Source organism: Giraffa tippelskirchi, chromosome 10 (assembly GCF_054371585.1).
Source record: "Giraffa tippelskirchi isolate mGirTip1 chromosome 10, T2T-mGirTip1v1.2.pri, whole genome shotgun sequence".
Classification (NCBI taxonomy): Eukaryota; Metazoa; Chordata; class Mammalia; order Artiodactyla; family Giraffidae; genus Giraffa; species Giraffa tippelskirchi.
In genome coordinates, this window is record NC_137284.1 from 53,554,491 (window position 1) to 53,560,490 (window position 6,000).

The window sequence follows — 6,000 nt, forward strand, 5'->3', positions numbered from 1 at the left end:
AGCATATTTTATGAGGTAAGGCTTCAGTTTTATTCTTTTGCGTATTGGGTGTGCAACTGTACCAATACTATTTGTGGAAAACAGTACCTTATTGATTGATTGGTTTTGACATCCTTATCAAAATTCAATTAGCCATAGATATATGGGTTTATCCCTAGACTCTCAATTCTATCCATTGACATATATGTCTATCCTTATGCCACTACCACTGAAGTGGTAGATTTGTAGTAAGTTTTGAAAATGAGAAGTAGCAATGTTTCAAATTTGTTCTTCTCTCCTTGTCAAGATTGTTTTAGCATTCAAGGTTGCTTGCAATTGTATATGGAATTTAGGGTTGAATTTTCCATTTTTATAAGAAAAGACTATAGGGATTTTGATAGGGACTGCACTGAATCTGTAGATTACCTTAGGAAGCGTTACCATGTTGATAATATTAAACTCTCCAATCCATTAACACGGTATGTCTTTCCATTTAATTTCTTTCAATAGTAATTTGTAGTTTTCCTTATGCAGGTGTTGCCCCTTCTTGTTAAATTTATTCTTTAGTATTTTATTCTTTGGATGCTATTGTAAATGGAATTGTTTTTCTAATTTCATTTTTGCATTGTTCTTTGTTAGCATATAGACTTACAACTGATTTTTACATATTGATATTGTTTCCCGCAAACTTGCTGGACTCACTTATTAACTCAAATATTTTTGTGGATTCTTTAGGACAGTCTATATACAAAATCATAACACCTGCAAATAGATAGTTTTACTTCTTCCTTTACAATATGAATATACTTATTTCTTTTTCTTACCTAATTGCTCTAGCTAGAACCTCCAGTGAAATGATGAGTAGAAGCAATAAAAGTAGAAACCCTTGTCCTATTCCTGATCTTAGGGAAAAAGCATTTAGTCTTTTCCTATTAAGTAAGATGTTAGCTGTGGGTTTCTCATACATACCTTTTATCAGGTTCAGGATATCCCTATTTGTTATGAACTGAATTGTCTCCATCCCAAATTCATATATAGAGGCCATAACAACGCTCAATGTAACTACATTTGAAGATAGGGCCTTTAAGGGGATAACTAGGTTTAAATGAAGCCACAAGGGTGGGGTACTAATTCTATAGGACTTGTGTTCTCATAAGATGAGGAAGAGACACTAGAATTCTCTCTCTTTCTCTCTCCATGCACACAGGGAGAAAACGTTGTGTGAGGACACAGTTGGAAGGCCACCACCTGCAAACTAGAGAGACCTCACCAGAAACCAACTCTGATGATAACTTTATCTTGGATTTCTAGTCTTAGGAACTGTGAAAAATACAGTTCATGATATTTTGTTATGGCAGCCCTAGAGGATGAATGCATCACTTATTCTTGTTTTTGTTTTGAGTTTTTTTAAATCAGGAAAGGGATTGGATTTTTGTCAAATGCTTTTCCTGCATTAATTTAGCTGGTCATATGGTTTTATTTTTCCTTTTTAAAATTGATATGTTATATTACATTAATTGATTTTCAGATATTAAACCAACTGTGCGTTCCTGGGATAAATCCTACTCGGTGTTTATACACATGTTTTATAATTCATTTAATATGTTGGTAGATTTTGTTTGCTAGTATTTTGTTGACAGTTTTGGCATCTACATTTATAAAAGACATTGGCCCATTTTCTTTTTCTGGTGACAACAAGGATTTTAGAATTCACAGAAGGCAAAGAGCAAGGGCAGATTACAAGTGTTCCAAGGCTACTAACCAACCAGAGAAGTTTCTTCAGATGACAAGACAATGCAGAATGAGCAAGAAAGGATATATTGCATTTTATGACTATCTTTGACACTTACACTAAGGCTTTCTTAATCCATTTTATCCCATTTACATAGTTTATTTTTGAGTTGGCCAAAGAGAGAGGAACTAGGCTTTGTATTTGTATCAGGGATATAATGTGCCTTTGAATGGACTTCTTCCAATCCCTTTGTTTCTTTATATTTGTGGGATTATTATGAAAAGTCTATTAAAAATAGCATAAGCCTATCTCCTTATGTTTGACTGAAGTCAGATTACAGTAAGGTTAGCATGCCTTTCTAATCACTACATTGACTGGAATTAGTGACTGGAAAGCAACATTCTAATACTGCCAGTTTTGAGTTTGTAACCACATGGCATTATTCACTTAATTTCTCCTCAATAAATTGTGTCTGAATATCACATATAGGTATTATATATACTGTATGTATAAATATATATATGTACATATATGATTAAATGCAATTCTATTTTGAGCACTTAGTGGGAATTATGAGATGGTTCACAGAGTTAATCCAGTTAGCTTAAGTCTATAGTCAAAATTTCACTGGGTTAAAAAGTGAAATGGTACATGGAAATCAATTTCTCAACTTAGGTTGTTTTATAGTTTCATAGTGGTTCTGACATAGATTTGAGCCCTGAAATCTTAACTTTGGCTATTTTATTTTTTCCTTATATGCTAAAAGTGAATGTTCAGTACAGAAGTGTTCTCCCACCGTCCCTCCCACTGAGGGAGGGGCTTTGAGCTCTCGGGGAGCGCCTCACTGCTCCAGGTGGCCACACTCCTCCCCACTTTCCATCTGGATGCCCCCCACAAACTAATCTCCTTTCCATTTCCTGCTGAGCTTGGTGATTGCCTAGTCCCTGCCAGCGTTACCCCACTTCCTCTGTTTGGAGGCACTCTTCTACCCCTTTCCTAAATTCATCTTCATGACGTGTGTTAAACTTTACTATGTGGTATCCTTCATGCTGATGGGTCCTTTGAGCTCCTCTATCTTTAAATGAATTTTTTAGAAGGCATTCCATCTTCAGCCATGGAGGGAAATATATTGGTGGGTCGAGGTAGTGTTTAGTCTGCCAGCCAGGGCAAGCAAACAGAGTTTGGAGGAACCCACAGAGCTGAGGATGCTGCCTAGGGTAAGGGAGGCTGGACAAGAGTGTCCAAGGGGCACATTTCAGTCAGGGGTCAACTCTAAGAGTGTGATTATGATATGTAGGAAGTGATAGGATCCCAGTGATAAATGGAGTGCAGACTTTCAGTGTATTGAATACATGATGCCTGGTGGGGTGAAAGCATCTGGAAAATTGATTTCTAAAGGTGAAGTCCTAGCCATCTTGTGAGGTGTTCAGAGGCCAGGCTTCAAAGTCTAGAGGTGTTAACTCTGCCACAAACAAGGAGTTCACCAGCTAGGTGGAGACTGCAAAAAGGACTCAAAGAAATTGTCCACAAACTGGGGTGCCCACAGGACAGGAAACAGCACCTAGGGACCAGAACAGAAGCTTCTCATTCAACCTAATGAGGATAGTGATGGTGTTAAATTCTACCTGCTTGAATGGGGAGAAGAATATGGCTGTAGAGCTGTAAGTACTGAGCATCTCAGAAGGTTGATTCAGGACCTAAGAATGGGATAGACAGTGGACATGTGGTTACAAGTGCTTATTCAAATGAATATGTTTTAAAGTTATGGGACAGATATGGGGTAGCGAGTTTACAGCATCATGTTAGCAAAGGTTTTCAGGTTGGACGGGATCAACTTTGTGAATCTTGAAGTGACCACATTCTCAGAAATGAATTCATGATATTCCTGAACTTATGACAACTCAAAACACGCCGAATTATAGTTATTTTGTTAGGATTAAGGGTACAGGACAATGGATGACATTTGAGGACCCTGGGAAAAGTTCCAGGACAATCGCTGGTACTACTTAGGTCTCTTGAATGCCAATATCAGCTCATTTTGGGGGGAGGGGTGGTACTGTAGACAAGCACTCACTCGCATCATCCCCTTCCTCTCTTTTCTAAACCACCTGCCTCTTCTCAGGCGTTGATTGGACTACTGTCTGTTTGATTCCTGAGTGATCTTGCTCTGTCTCCATCTCCTAAAGACTTGGAGAGTGGTCATCTCCATGAGGTGAGAATTCTGATAATTTAAACTTGGAAGCTCAGCTTTACTCTGAAGGTGTGCTACTTTAGCTCCTCTGTACTGACCAAGCTGGCAAAATAAGTTACTGGTATGACATAACCCATATCCTTACAAGACTTTTTACCCTCAGTAATTTTGGTGAATGATTGGATGCAGAGATGGACAGACAATTCATAATCTCAAAATCAATGAGAGAGGCAACATCTACTGATCATTTTATCTTTCACAAACTTTCACTTTATTATCGCTTTCTGTCTGCACTTTACTGTCACATTAGAACACTGGTTTCTCAGGGCAACTTTGCTTGTTCTGCCTCATAGAACTTCTTCTCCAGAGATTCCACAACCCCTTCCTGACCTGGGAACATGCCACCACCTGACTTGGATGCTGAGATTTGACTCTAAAGGACTTGAAGACAAACCACAGGAAGGCAGACTCTGATTCAAAGGCAGGGCTCAAGGGCATTTCTAGCAAGCATTCAGGAGATTGAAGTGCTGCTAGCCTGTGGACCTCAAGTAATGAGGCCCTTGTGTTAAAAAGGTGGACCTTGGAGGTTCCCTCTCCTGAGTGGCTGTCTCAGTTTCCTCCACTGTCAGGTCCATGACCTTGGGCAAATTTCTTCCCTTTCTGAGACCAGTTTTGTGTCTATTGAGGGAGAATACACCTTGCTTCCCTGACTCCTATGGGGACGGAGGACATGAATGTTCTGTTACCTTCAATCCTTCTTTCCAACCAGGCTCTTTCCTTCCATCCCATCTAAGTCTCTCTTCCAGCCAATCTCTGGCCTCTATCTGTGTGATCCCACAAGCCAGACTTAGTACATCTGCTCCAGGACCTTTTCAAAAGCATCCAGCCTGTTCAGGCACCGACTAGTCCCTTGGTTTGGCCACAGCTCCCTTTTTACCTGGTGGTGACCCTTCCTCTGGCCACTGGGCCAGAGGATACACGGGCTTTTCCTGGGCCTGGGAGTTCTGAGTGCATCTGGCTGAGACCCCCCACCACCAAGAGACACTGTGAAGAGACACCTCACCTTTGTGACATCATCCAGGGAGGGCAGTCGCCATCTTTCTTTCACCTCTTTCACCCAGCAAGGCTGCTGTTGGGATATGGTGAGACAGTCTTGTTTCTAAACTTGATGGGGTCTACATTTATTTTAGGAGTATATTTTGTGCTGATGGATGGTCCCTCTGAAAATTTTGTTGCTGACCTACATTCTTCCAACAGCTGGGTGACCTAGTGGCACCCTCAGAAGCGGCTTTTTTTTCTAGCATTTAAAGACGACTTCAACTTCATCTCCACGTGAGCCATGCAATCTCAGACTGTTGACTAGAGGTCACTGGTTTCCTGCCTGTGAAGGAGAGACGAGAGTCTGGCATTTCTGCTTGAAAGAGGGCAGGGCACACTTGTAGAGAGAATAAGGGGAAATCACCAAGGTGTCCATGATTACCAAAGGTATGTAAGAAATGTGTTGTCTAAAGTGGAAATTGCTACCCTTGGGCAACAGGAAAAGGCTGGTCATTACATTATAAGTAGGAAACGGGAGATAATGAAATAGATGCCAAGCACACAATGCAACCCCGATAAGGAGTTTGCATCATAGCCCTCCCGATTCATCTTCACAGGCGGTGCTTCTCTCAGGCATTTAAACTTTGTCTCTTTCAGCAATCGGTGAAAAGAACAAAGAGATTTGCCCAGTTATTGTTAATGTCACCAATAAAGCACAACGTCCTCTCGGGTTTGAAAGCAACTTAAAGGATCCAAGCTGGCCTGCATGTTTCTGTACTTCTGAAATGTGTGCATTCTGATGGCCCAAGGAAGGCATGGGGGGAGTCATTGCATTCAAGTCTTACTGGACTCAGTCTTCAAACACATGACTCATAGAGAGCCCACCATAAAAATATTGTCTTTAATGTGTGAGTTACAGAGCAGCTGCTTGGGAACATTTGAACATAATTTCTGGCTTATTTTCCTGGACATTGCAGCCAACTGATGTGTGGTCAGATTTTTGGTGAGAAATTTGGCACAATGAATGATTTCCCCAACAAATCAGAGAGGCAATGGTACT

General features: G+C 40.5%; 2 long non-coding RNA genes across 2 annotated transcripts in view; one reads left to right on the forward strand and one right to left on the reverse strand.

Moving 5' to 3' along the window:
- The window catches only part of LOC145523761 (uncharacterized), a 49,556-nt gene extending 44,618 nt beyond the window's left edge, over positions 1-4,938 (reverse strand). The window contains exons 1-2 of the long non-coding RNA XR_014066880.1: positions 4,649-4,938; positions 3,337-3,408 (exon numbers count right to left, since the gene is read on the reverse strand). This is a non-coding gene — a long non-coding RNA (uncharacterized LOC145523761). The remainder of the gene's footprint in view (positions 1-3,336; positions 3,409-4,648) is intronic.
- On the forward strand, positions 4,290-5,682 carry LOC145523760 (uncharacterized). The gene is made up of 3 exons (XR_014066879.1): positions 4,290-5,044; positions 5,204-5,387; positions 5,598-5,682. It is a non-coding gene; the product is annotated as an uncharacterized LOC145523760 (long non-coding RNA).
- The last annotated feature ends 318 nt before the right edge of the window (positions 5,683-6,000 follow it).